The sequence below is a fragment of the Ochlerotatus camptorhynchus genome, unplaced genomic scaffold (genome assembly GCF_037179485.1).
Source record: "Ochlerotatus camptorhynchus isolate MF236.1 unplaced genomic scaffold, CSIRO-AGI_Acam_v1.1 ptg000082l, whole genome shotgun sequence".
In the NCBI taxonomy this organism is placed as follows: Eukaryota; Metazoa; Arthropoda; class Insecta; order Diptera; family Culicidae; genus Ochlerotatus; species Ochlerotatus camptorhynchus.
In genome coordinates, this window is record NW_027040572.1 from 4,002,615 (window position 1) to 4,014,745 (window position 12,131).

The following is a 12,131-nucleotide window of genomic DNA, read 5'->3' on the forward strand; positions in this document are numbered from 1 at the left end:
TACCGTGGTTAAAAAGTTACAGCTATTTATGTGCGTTGCAATAAATTCGGAATTGTCCTTTGTATCATCTTTAAAACATGTTGAATGTTTGGCATCATTTCGTGTCACCCCGACTGGCGGTACTTTGGGACAGGGTTGACATGCTCAATCCTTCGCACAAGTCGTAATTCCGTTAACAATCCTGTACTCGCTTGTCACAATAGTTTTTTGTGCTTTACATATTTTTTAAACCTTTTAAATAATCCTTTTAGCCTTGGCATTTAGGTCAAAATTTGAAAAAATAGAACTAAAATTTTCGCTGAAAATGACCAAGTTCAACGTACTCGCAACGGTAATAGTAAAGTGTAACAACAACAGCATATAAGGGCTTACAAAATCTTGAAACATTAAAAAATAACTGTAACGATGTCTTCAAAATATACAAAAATGTACTACACAAAATTTCAGAAAGGTAACTGAAAAAAATATGATACCAGTACCTTGAAGAACATGTTTTCTTTGGTTCATATTTTTAACCTGTAAAGAAGAGCATGACGCAAAACATTATTACAACGATTCCTACAGGGTTCAGAAATTGGAAGAAAGCGACCGAGTTGATGGGCAACCACAGTGATACCCATGTTGGTAGTATGGAAGCGTGGACAAATTTCAAAACCAGGAAAGGTATAGACGAAGAACTGGACCACCAAAAAAACAGCCAGTACACAAGTAAAGGGTGATACGGTCAAAATTTGGTCAAGGGAAAACGCGTGTAAATCGGTGAAATCGTTTATTTAAAAAATCAAATTAAATTTCTTTTTCAAGTTCAATTAGTATAAAATTCAGGAAAAAATATTCAGTTAGGCTTCCACTTTTCCAAATCCGAATTGCCGGGCCTTACACTTGACCCCTGCCATCAGATTTTGTACAGCCACCTTGTCCACCTTCTTCGCCGCAGAAAGCCAGTTTGCCTTGAACTGCTGCTCGCCCTTAGCAGTTTTTTTGGCCTTCTTTAGGTTCCGCTTGACAATAGCCCAGTATTTCTCAATTGGGCGGAGCTCTGGCGTGTTGGGAGGGTTCTTGTCCTTGGGAACCACCTGCACGTTGTTGGCGGCGTACCACTCCATGGCCTTTTTACCGTAATGGCAAGATGCCAAATCCGGCCAAAACAGTACGGAACAACCGTGTTTCTTCAGGAAAGGCAGCAGACGTTTATTCAAACACTCTTTCACGTAAATTTCTTGGTTGACAGTCCCGGAAGCTATGAAAATGCTGCTTTTCAAGCCACAGGTACAGATGGCTTGCCAAACCAGATATTTCTTTGCGAACTTTGACAGTTTCATGTGCTTGAAAACATCTGCTACCTTTCCCCTTCCTTTTGCCGTATAAAACTCCTGTCCCGGAAGCTGCTTGTAGTCGGCTTTGACGTAGGCTTCGTCGTTCATTACCACGCAATCAAACTTCGTCAGCATCGTCGTGTACAGCCTCCGGGATCGCGCTTTGGCCGTCGTATTTTGTTTATCATCGCGATTTGGAGTCACTACCTTCTTGTAAGTCGATAGTCCGGCTCGTTTTTTGGCTCGATGCACGGTTGTAGACGATACACCCAGCTTATTTGCGGCATCTCGGAGAGAGAGGTTAGGGTTTCGCTTGAAACTACCGGCAACTCTCTTTGTCGTCTCAGCGGCTTCCGGTTTTCGATTTCCCCCCGATCCAGACTTCCTGGCTGTCGACAAACGTTCCCCAAACACTTTAATTACATTTGTAACGGTTGATTTGGCAACTTTTAGCGATTTTGCCAACTTTGCGTGCGAGTAGCTCGGATTTTCGCGATGCGCGAGCAAAATTTTGATACGCTGCTCTTCTTGCTTGGACGGCATTTTGACAACTGAAGAGTGAATTCCAAAATCAAAATAGGAGCAACATTTTACACACACACACCTTCAAAATGAGGGGTGTTCAGGTTTTTTAAATGCAAAATTGAAAGAAATACGTCAAGTTGATATTGACCAAATTTTGACCGTATCACCCTTTAACCGTATTCAAAATGACAGGATTACGTTGTTGCACAATGTAGTGTTGCAGAACATTGCGAAAACCTTGCGAGGAACACCAGTGGCAATAATTGTAGATGAGACGAGCGATTGTGGCCATCACGAGCAGTTGGTGATTGTCATCAGGTATATTGATAATGATGGGATTAAATTGCCAATTCCATTGGCTGTCTGAAAGCAGTTTGCATTGAAGAAGATGAACCACCACCGGAGCAAAAAATAAACAAAACTAGCTAAATTGAACAGTAGGGAAACAGTGGTGGATGAACAGTACTCCCTATCCCCAGATTAAATGCACCATAGAAAAAAAAATTGCCCCTCCTTAACAAGATTCCTGAGCACGCTAGTGATATGATATCAAAGGTAATACCCTAAGCTACAAAATGAAACCAAGGTTTCCAGTTTGGAAATAGGGCAAAAGGTAAATTTAATCATTATTATCTAATATCAAAATTATCTACATTATCAAAGATAACCCGTTTTACGGTAACTTTCTGTACAAAGAGCAAATAGATTTTCAGTCATGGAAATAGCTATTCACATGTCCGAGATTTGGTGAAATTTGACCTACATTTGGATTTTTCTCCCAGAAATCGAGATTATAACCAAATTCACTGAAATGTTGAACAATTGTTGGGGACCTCAATACGCAGAGCAGTGGGGAACAGGTTGAAGCCAATGTGGTTTAGGCCGTCTTTATGATTCCTGTTGATCACATTATCCAAACCGGAGGCGAGGGGTTCGATTCCCAGTCCTCATGCATTGGTTGACAGAAAAAGTACTCAATTAAACTGTGGAAGTACTACTCTAGTTGAGAGCAAGCAAAACTGTTCGGGCAGTTTCTCACATAACGAACTGAACATAACTTACACGTTGCTTGCTATAAACTGGCAATTGCCAGTTCTAATGCACTTCAACTAATTTCAATGCACTTGGACTATATGTTTAAGTATTACTTCTGCGTGAAGTCAACGATTTACATAGTTGAAGATGCTAATTTCAAATAACAGACTAAAGTGGTAATTTTTATACGATAGATGAAAGTATAGAATTGATGGTTCCGTTTAGAGTACGGCAGTGTGAAAATTGCATATAGAAGTAGAAAGCGAGCTAGACAACTTTTAGGAAGGTACAAATCAGTTTTATTCATCTCTTTTTACTAAACTCCCCCTTTGGAGAGGGATGGTGAGGGGTGCCCCCCGCCACCACTGGCAAAAAGAGATGATCACCGACCCGCTCATGTACCAACGATGTGTTTGAAACAGTTCTACCGATTTTTACCGCACTCCAGTTGTTATCTGAAAGAAGGCATCCAGTCGTAGGTTTTGAAATTGCAGCTATTGTTACCTCTACCACGGTATGTGCTCCTGTCATCGTCGACTTGACGATCTCGAGGGGACACGGATGCCTTCCTTCAGATAACAACTGAAGTGCGGTAAAAATCGGTAGAACTGTTTCAAACACATCATTGGTACATGAGCGGGTCGGTGATCATCTCTTTTTGCCAGTGGTGGCGGGGGGCACCCCTCACCATCCCTCTCCAAAGGGGGAGTTTAGTAAAAAGAGATGAATAAAACTGATTTGTACCTTCCTAAAAGTTGTCTAGCTCGCTTTCTACTTCTATATGCAATTTTCACACTGCCGTACTCTAAACGGAACTATCAATTTTATGCTTTCATCTCCTCATCTATCGTATAAAAATTACCACTTTAGTCTGTTATTTGAAATTAGCATCTTCAACTATAATTTCAATGCTTAAAAGTGTAACATCTCCAATAATGTCCTTCTTTTTCACCCTCCAGCAATCAACCCTTCAAAACTGGCCAATTCCGGGTAAGTCAATTGCAGTGCACAGCCACGCTATTAAGTTTTCCAATCTAGGAATCCCTTCAAGTACAAACTCCATCGAGCCTAGCGGGCACGGCGGCTCATCTACTCATCAAAGACGCGTCTGCAAGAATTAGTGCTATCAGTCTCAAGAGTCTGCACTCGAGAGCTAAAAAAGTCGCGATTACATCTTGTTGTATTTCCGGAGGGAGAAAAAAAAAGCAAACTTCCATCAATCTCTCATCAACCCAGACACCATTTCACTCGAAGTGTCTCCAGATACTTCTCGCCTGCCAACCGCCTACACACATACCCATCATCCACTCCGTGATTCTTTGATTCTGCAAGCGAACGCTTTGCATTTGCACTTGCTACTTGTGGTAGGCACTAATGAAAACATTGCATAGCTGCAGCAGAGCATTTCCAGGCCAAAGAGCAAACACAAAATTTAATTTCAGACTCGACCTTCTCCGATCTGCGTGAAACCTTGCATAATTGTTTGTTGTGGTCAAATATAGTTGAGTAAAAATTTGGACTTTGTGAATCCCGCAAAAAACTTTAAAATCACGTATTCTGTTAATGAAGTTCGGCGAACGTCATAAAAATTTAGAACTTTAAAGAACTTCATAGATCATTGCGAAACTTCAAACGAATTCGTGGAAGATCAGAAAATTTCGATAAAGCTCAGGAAACTTTCTTATAGTGCAGTGATTTCTGAAGAAGTTCTGCAAACTTTGTAGAAGTTTATTAAACTTTATAGAATTTAAGAAAATTTTGTTACAGTTCAGTGCACTTTAAACAAGTTCAGCTAAGTTTGTATAAAATCAGCTAACTACGTATGAGGATCAGTGGATTTTGTAAAAGTTGTTTTTGTAAAGCTCCATTAGATTTGTTTTTGACGTAGAACTACGTCTTTGTCGACTATACTGGAGTGCAAATAAAAAAAAATGTGTTAGGTTTTGAACGCTTGTAAGATGGTAACTTAAAGATGACATTAAAATCTAAATACGCCAATCGATAGGATTTATGTCTACAAATCTGTTGAAACAAATACTTTTCAAATTGTCTTTAAAAAAAACTTTTGAAAAATGTACAAATGATAATTATATCGCTATTTTCATGAAATAAACCTTTTTTCCCAAACCCAGTCGTCACAATCGCGTACCACTTGGTTGCACATCGTTCTGCTTGAACCTGAAAAGTTATAAAACAGTGCTGCTGCCTCTGCCCATTCCGCTTCGAACGGCGTGGCAGCAAACAGCAAACAGGAGGAAGAGGTGCATTTTCTTCCTCTCTGCCGTCGTGCTAAACATTCTCGTAGTGGAGATCGAACAATCGGTCCTTCTCAGGTTCTCAGGACCACACATTATTACTCGTCAGCAGCGTTGCCAGGTTGCCAGATTTATCTGGCACAGCCAGAGAAATTTTTGCTCTGCCAGACAGATTTTTTGAGAAATCTGGCAGCTTCCTATGTTAATTTGCTGTGCCAGATATTCGCCAGACATTTTTTTCGGGTTTTGCCAGATTTTTTTTCTAAATAAGCCTGGCATCTCTGCTCGTCAGACAGAGGTCTCCCGAACGACCCAAGACCGCTGCATAGATAGTTCGGTGTTATCGGTCCAACATGAAGGCAGTCAGAGGTAGTGCGTCACCATCTACTGATTGGTGACGCGGAGAAGGTCGTTCAACTTGAGACAGGAAATTCAAATTATTACGTTCGACACGTAACTATGATGCTACTTATCAAAACATTGATCAGGTGGAGAACCTGTACACGAGCTTTTGCGCGCTGACTTTTAAACTCAATAACTGAATCTCCCTAATTTCCAATTAATGTTATACTATGCACGATATATGCAATCTTTATCTAAAGAAAACAGAACAAAGAATAATGAAAGTTATGTGGCATATATTAGCGCTAGTGTAAGCAGGTCTTAACTTGACGCTAACGAGTCAGCAAGCCGGGTGTGCAGTCCCTCGCTGTGAGCGCAACAGTTCAATGCCGGTAAAAGGAGGTCTCTATGGCAACGCTTCATAAACACATATGGGCAACTCTCCACTCACTTTCGGATCAGCTCTTCACAACGTAATAGTACGTTCAGACTACAGAGTTATAACATGTTATAGCGCTATCTTGATGGTGGTTTCTGTGTTGCAATTATTTGACAACCGTTATAACATGTTATAACTCTCCAGTCTGGACAGCGTTTAAGTCGCAAAAAAGTTATGAACTAGAAATTTATGTTGAAGGGGAGAGAACTACTTCGGCCTAATCGCCCATTTCAGGCCTATCGAGCAGAAAACTAAAAATATATAATTAATCCATGATTTCAGAATTAACAAGTCAATTATGCGTTTGGTAGATGCTTTAGCTAATAATCTACCGAACGAAGTCAATGAGAACGCGTGGTATGAAGGTTTGCACCCATTATTCCCAAAAACAAAAGAAGCGCTCCTATCGAATCAATTTTTATCTTCATCCGATAGGCCGAAGTGAATTCATTAGCGTTTCAATTGCGTTTCAATGCGTTAGACCGAGTTAAGAATCCGTAGGTCGAGTTTGGCGTCAAAAAGCAGTGTTAGACTTTTGACAACGATTGGTTTCTCCTTTTCAAATCTTATGGTACGTACGGGAAGGTAAATAAATTTGGAAGCCATCAGTAATAATAACATTCCGTTTGGTGCTAAACTGCGCTAGATTAAGAAAGATTAAGTGCGGGTTGTGCTTAATAGGCCAGAAATGGGGTAGTTAACCCTATATGGGAAGGAGGGGCTTAGTGAACAGGTGGGCATAGTGAGCTTCCTGTGCTATAGCCTTGGATTTTGTATGGTTCGAATCAAATTAATTGGTCGTTAATCATTGCAATGGTAAATTGAACCTAGTACCAATTAATTTGTTTCCAACTGTTAGAGGTTAGAGACTGCACTGCCCCTATATGGGGTTTAATCCATTCCATTGGGTGTTTAATATGGTTCAATGAAACAATCAAATTGACATTTCATTTATTCAATTACAACGGTTGCTATTTTATAGATTTTTAATTGAGCACAGGTAAAGAATATAAGTCAACTTAAATAAATTTTAGTTGAAAGCCACTTGTCTGTCATAGTTCTGCAACGTGAAGATATGTGATGTCAGGTGCACTTTGATTTCTAAAGTTGTTTTGCCATGACTAACATAAGTTAATTTCCGAAAGTTGGGTGAACATGTTTAGAACCTAATGATGAATAATATAGGAACTGATTTTATAATTTCAAAAATTGAATCCTAGTTTTAGGATGTATTCAACAACCCCCTATTTTTTTATAATGAATTGTTCATTTTGGACGTAAATTCCTAAACCATTTATTTTGTTATTAATTAATAATATATTTATATTACTTAATGGAGCAGCAAAAATAATCTCAAAGTTGTACGTCAAAAATGCGGTCGTGCTTTGGACACAACCCTAAACTTTTTATTTTAACTAATCATGTTTGTATTACTTCATGCGTGAAGTTAACGATTTACATAGTTGGAGATGCTAACCAGACTTAAAGTGGTCAAAGTGATTGATGATTAAACAAAAAGTTCAAATATGATTTTTGTTAATTTTTAAGAGTCCAACTCGAAAATTTCTCAGAAGATATCACTTATTTATAAGCTATTTAATGAATTTGGTTTTTTTTTTTCCAAAATAAGATGATATTTTTTACCGTGTATATTTTCCTGAAAATCAAATATATTTTCATACAACTTTTCTCAGAGATCATGTCGATTGGAAGTGAGATTTTTAAGTAATTGCTTATTGAAAAATATTGAATACACCACTTTGAAGTTTTTGTCGAGATTCAAAATGGCCAAATTTAGCTCAAATGCGAATGATTAACCTCAAAAAACAATCATGCAAAGCGAAAAGCAAATCGGAGAAGGTTGCATCAAATCGTTTCGTAATTTGACGTGGAACTGCTCAGCAGCAGCTCATACATAAAAGAAGTCTCTCAGTCCGGCGTCGTCATTACATTTCCTGCAACAAAGATACTCAGCCGCCGGATTCAAGAGCTTAGCTCCTTTCAACTCTATTTACATCAAAGCCGACAGTTTTAATTTTAATTTTCCACTCTCTTTATCGCTGTTGCTTTATGCTGCTACTGCTGCTGCTGAGCTGCTTCTACTGCTGCACGTACGATGAAACCGACTCAAAAGTGAGTTCAATTCGACTCAATTTTGCCAACAGTGTAATTGCTCACAAAGTGAGTAAAATTTTCCGAGCTTTTCCAGGAAAAATTCTCGAATATGAGAAAAACCGAGAGAGATTTCACTTACTAATAGACGTATACTCACAGACTGAATATAATTTTCATCGATTTTCTTCATATTCGAGAAGTTTTTCCTGGGAAAGTTCGGAAAATTTTACTCACTTTGTGAGAAAATCCACTTTTGACCAAATTAAGTCGAATCCAACACACTCTTGAGTCGGTTTCATCGTCCGTGTGCTAAACAACACTTTGTTGTACTGGTGTTGCAGCGATACTTGTTTGATTTTCTTTTCTCACCATCAGCAGTAAGCGCCGTGCACAATTTTCCCTTGGTTTCCTTTTCAAAACCGCCCACCACCACAAGTGCAATCTAACGTCAGTGCATAATATTATTTTTGTTTTCGACGGAAACGTGCAGGTACGTTTCACTGTTACAGCAACGTAGTGCATTATGAAAAATGGGGATGGTCACAGACCATACAAGTCCTCTATAGGGAATTCGATAATGGAATTACCATAGAATTCCATCTCAGAGACGCCCGGATTCCTGCCATCGTGTGAGTGAAGCGAATTTATAATATGTTCTGGTCTATAACAAATAAGGAATATTTATAATATTATATTATAGATAATAGGGTAAATGATGGCTTCGGCATCCATTGACTGTTTCCGGCAATTAAAACTTAAACGTTAATTTCGCTGTATTTTCTCACCAAATAACTTGACTGAATATATTTAAACGATTCCATAAGCTTCAATATGATTACATTTAAAAAAAATTACAAAAAAGCGCTCAAATGATTTTGGCTCCAAAAAAGATAAATTAAAGTAAAATAAAAGCATTTTAATAATTGATGTGTCCTGTCGCGCTCCAGGGCTTCAAAAAAGTTATTTTTATTGGTAACACCAGTTTTGTCAACCCTGGCATCGAGAATCACCCACAAATTCTCGATGGAATTGAGGTCCGGACTTTGTGAAGGCCATTCCAGCGGTTTGATCCAACAAGATCGGAAGAAAGACTTGGCTTCTTAACAGTATGCTTCGGGTCGTTGTCCTGCTGAAATACGAACTTCTCTTCAAAGCCCGTCTGGATCAGTGAAAACCTTCAGATTTTCCCACTGGATGTTGATGTAGGAATCTGCCGTCATTATCCCGTCGATTTCCACGAGGCTTCCCACTCCAGCTCCACGAAAAACACCCCCAGACCATCACATTTTCCTCCTCCATGCTTCACCGTGCCTTAGATGTGGCGCTCCCGAAGCTCCTCACCTGATCTGTACCACACACAAAACCGCCGCTTTCGGTTAAACAGCTCGAATTTTGATTCGTCCGTCCAGAGAACCGAGTTCCAGAAGACTAGGTGCTTATCAGCATGCTCCTTAGCAAACTTAAGCCGTTTTTATTTGTTTGCCTTGCTGATAAATGGGCGCTTCCGGGCAACTATACTGTGCTACGAGACGGCGACGAACAGTTCGATCGGAAATTGATAGCTGAAGGGTTTCCTGGATCTCGCGGACAGTTCCCTTAGGGCTCTTCTTGACTTCGCGCGTGATCTTGATGTCCGTTATTGCATCCGTTTTGCGCTTCCTGTCTCTGCCAGGGTGATTCACCACTGATCCGAACGTTTTTAGTTTCAAAAGAATTTTCCCAACCGCTACCTTGCTGATATTGTACTTCCTAGCGACAGCCCGATGCGATTCACCGTTTTGCACATCACGAACCACCAATTTTCGAATACACAAGGGAATTGCTTTCGAAATCACTGCGTTCTCCATTTTTTGTTTCAGCTGAATCAAATGCGATCACTTGTAGGTACAAATGCACCAGGTCGAGCCGTTTGCAAAACATGTCAAAATATCAAAACATAAACAATCGAGGGGATTTTCGATGGAAACTTATCGATCATATATCGATTTTTGAAGTGGGCACTTTTTTGCAACTGTTTTTTTTAATGCAAATTGATTTTTTTTAAAGTTTAACTCTTTTTTTTCAGTATTCCATAAGTAACACTTTAAAGGAATATAAAAAAAGATAGCAAAAAAGACTACAGTGTGTTTACTTTAACCAAATAAATGAGAGAAATTCAAAAAAATTATGAGGTGGGTACTTAATTTTGCCTATCAGTGTATATTGAAAAAATCTTCACCGAGATTTACGAAATGTCTTCACCGCTACTATTCCAAAGAATGGGGGAAGTTGTTCAATATTTCAGATTTGTAAATTGACGTAGGACAACTTGTAGAAGTTAAGAGAACATAATTTCATGTTAGATAACGTTGTTTAAGCGTTTAAGTTTAAGCGTCAAGGAACATCAAGGAACTTCGTGGATCTTCATGAAACTTGGTAAAACTTTAGGAAACTTCGAAGAAGTTCAGGGAACTCTATAGAAGTGCAGAAAGGTTTGTAGAAGTCAAACTAACTCTGTAGAACTTCAAAGAACTTCGTTTAAGGACAGAGAGTTTTGTAGAAGTTTAGCAAATTTTATAGAAGTTCAGATAAGTTTCTAGATTTTCATCAATCGTTGTAAATATTTACCGGACTTTCATAATATTAGTGAATTTCATTGGGGTACTTATTTGAGGTTCAGGGATTTTTCTTTGAATTCAGAAAACTTCGAAAAACTTCAAGGACTTCTTAGATGATCAGGGTAGGTCGTAGAAATACAGGAAACTTCGTAGAAATTCTGGGAACTTTGCAGAACTTAAGATAATTTCAAAGCAGTAAAGGAAACTTTGTTTAATTTCAGGGAACTTCATAGAAGTTCGGGGACCTTCTCTTAACTTCATGGTACTTCGTTGATGTTTAATGGACTTGCGTTTTCCAAAGAAGTTCAATAATCTTCATAGAACATCAGGAAACTTCGTAGAAATCTTTAAAGTTTAGGAAACTTTGTTTAAATAGAGCAAACTTCATAGTCAACTTTGAAGAAGTTAGCGAATTTCAGATCCAGAGAACTGCCCAGACGTTGAGAAATATTCGTAGACCTGCATCAGAACTTCGGAGAAGTTCATATATGTTTTATGAGCTCAGTAGATTGAATACTTACGGAACTTCGCAGATAATTTTGTTTAGAAGTGTTACCGGCGGGTAACCTTTTGTTTTCCATCATTAGATGTGGGCGTGGGGAGTAGGGTAAATAAAATTGTTAGTGTAGCTAACGGTCGATTTGAAGTGGGGGCGATCAACGCCCGACGGTGTGGATCGCGTGTGCCGTCTGATAGCAGTAGGTATCTGATAGCGCTCTACGCTACCTACGATCGTGGGCAGATGGAGAGGATCGCAAACGACTGGCCGAAGTAGAACGGAGGAGAGAGATCCCGACTGAGCGACGAGTCAGTAAGTGACGAGCCTCTGCCGAGGACGAATGAAATTTGGCGAAAAACCAGACGTTTTCGGGATCAAAACCCCGTTTCGACCCACGCGGTTTGTGAAGTGTCCGGTATCAGTATGGCCGTCTAATCATCTCCGGGTCCGGGTTATCGGACCGAAAGTTATTCAGCAACTGTGCTTGTCGGGTCGTCACCGAAGCGCCTAGCAAGAATTGGCCTCTCGTTGCCGTGAAAGCGCGGGCTGTTAGTTCCAGGAGCAATTCGACCAGTGTGGCCGCGTCGGCCTCTGCTGGCTCCGGGCGACCCCACAACCAAGGTCACATCGCCGTAGCCAGGCTTCCCGGCGGTTCAAGAACACGCCCTGCTGGTCCGCTAGCGCAGTTGAGCGCTGGGTCCATAGCCGCCACCATCGTCGCATCCATCACTGCCACCAACACTGCAAGAATCGATTCCCTTCCTGGCGACCGCCCGATCACCGTCTAGAGCGACACTACCACCCGTCATCCCGTCCGAGCTGCCAACCTCGGTATTCTTCAGCCACGTTGGGCCGAGATCTAACCATCACCCGATTTCTGCACCGCCCCACTACCATCACTGGCCGAATAAAGCGTAAGGTAACCAAATTCGCATTTTTCTAGGTCCCCTCACATCCGAAAGGTCTCCCTCGCCCAAACGCCCTGAGACCCGGAACCTTTGTGGCTTT

General features: G+C 40.2%; 1 protein-coding gene across 2 annotated transcripts in view; it reads left to right on the top strand.

The window, feature by feature from the left end:
* LOC135698130 (uncharacterized) overlaps positions 1-12,131 on the top strand; it is a 158,412-nt gene that overhangs the window by 83,206 nt on the left and 63,075 nt on the right. For both annotated transcript variants that reach the window (XM_065218014.1, XM_065218016.1), the window contains exon 2: positions 3,836-3,866. The gene's annotated coding sequence lies outside the window, so the exon portion shown is untranslated. The remainder of the gene's footprint in view (positions 1-3,835; positions 3,867-12,131) is intronic.